This window comes from Molossus molossus, unplaced genomic scaffold, assembly GCF_014108415.1.
Source record: "Molossus molossus isolate mMolMol1 unplaced genomic scaffold, mMolMol1.p scaffold_m16_p_13, whole genome shotgun sequence".
Taxonomy (NCBI): domain Eukaryota; kingdom Metazoa; phylum Chordata; class Mammalia; order Chiroptera; family Molossidae; genus Molossus; species Molossus molossus.
The window spans coordinates 79,858,735-79,860,218 of NW_023425348.1; positions in this window are offsets into that span (position 1 = coordinate 79,858,735).

A 1,484-nucleotide genomic window follows, 5' to 3' on the forward strand; every position below is an offset into this window, starting at 1 on the left:
ATGTCTTGGTATATAGCATTTACCTTAATTACTAATGAAGCTGCATGCTATAACATGAGTGAAAAAATAAAGATGGAGAAGTATTTTCTCATTGTAGGTTACGAGATCAAAACATTTATTAATAAGTTAAATGTAATATTAAGGGACAGGTTTAAAATTAAATTTTGCTGAGGATGTGTCTTTCCAATAAGGCTTTGGGTTTCGTATGTGTATTAGGATTTCTGAGTTTTGTGATTTGAAATTCATGATACATTTTGAGTGCCCCTTCAAATGGCAAAATGTTTCTGTGGAAAAAATCAGACATTGTGTACATTTTGTTTTATATTTGGGTATGAGAAAAATAGCAGATACTTTGGGAGAATTCTAATTGTCATTTTAGTGCATGCATCAAATACCAAACAATTATTTTGTCTGTCAGTCAGTTACACGTCTAAGCAAGTTAGTTTGTATAAGAACCTCTTAAATATTTAACTTATATTGATGATACAATGATCTCTAAATGTGATTGTCATCTTTACTGAAATTATGGGCAATGTATTTAAAAGAAATGCATTTTTACACTTATTTTTAATTAAAATGAGAAAGACTTTGAAGGAGTTCTTTCATGAGTAAAATATGTAATTGTGCAGTTTTCTGAAAGAATGAGCTCTTCGTTTTATTTTCAATTTATATTAAACTGTTTGTTTACTTGTTGTTTGCTGATATTTTAAAGTCAAAACGGAATAAAGCAGCAGTATATGTTATTTCTGATCATGTTTCTATCAATAGAGAGGGAGAAAAAGAAAGCAAAACATGTTGGCACAATAGAGTTTTCTCTTAAAAATTTTTAACTTGAAATTGAAAAGATATGTTGCCCATAATTAATTTTTCTTATTGGAACTTATTCGGGGTCGCATGAATTTTCTTAATCAATATATTTGAGGAAATGTGTCTTATGAAATGGAGAGATGTAGAACACTGTAGTCAGAGGATAGTCTTTTTCTCTTGTTGATTCCCAGAACTTGGAAAACAGATTTAAATTAATAATGTCGAGGACTAAAACCTCTGGGCTATACAAATTTAGAAATATGCTCCCCACAAAATGATAAAGGCGAAAGGGAAGATTGATCGAAGTTAAATGCACGCTTTAAATGATAAACATTTGGCACTGGGAGAAGTGCTCTAAAGACAACAATTGGTCCTCTGTCAGGGATAATTTTCTGGGTAGCTGGAGTTGTTTGTGTGATAAAGGAAGGCGGCGAGACAGCAGAACTGTGACCGATCGAAGGGCTTTGCAAAGTTAGTTTCGGATTGTGCGGGTGAAAGTAAGTGCAACAATTGGGTGCTGGGAGGGAGAGGGGAGCAGGGTTGGCGGCTCCGGCCACGACAGGGTTAACCGCGGCGCTGCCCGGTGCACTCTGGGAGTTGTAGGCCGCGGGCATTGTGGGAGTTGTCGTAAAAGTTCGCTTTCTTGTTGTGATGGCCGCCGCCGAGGCAGGACTTGA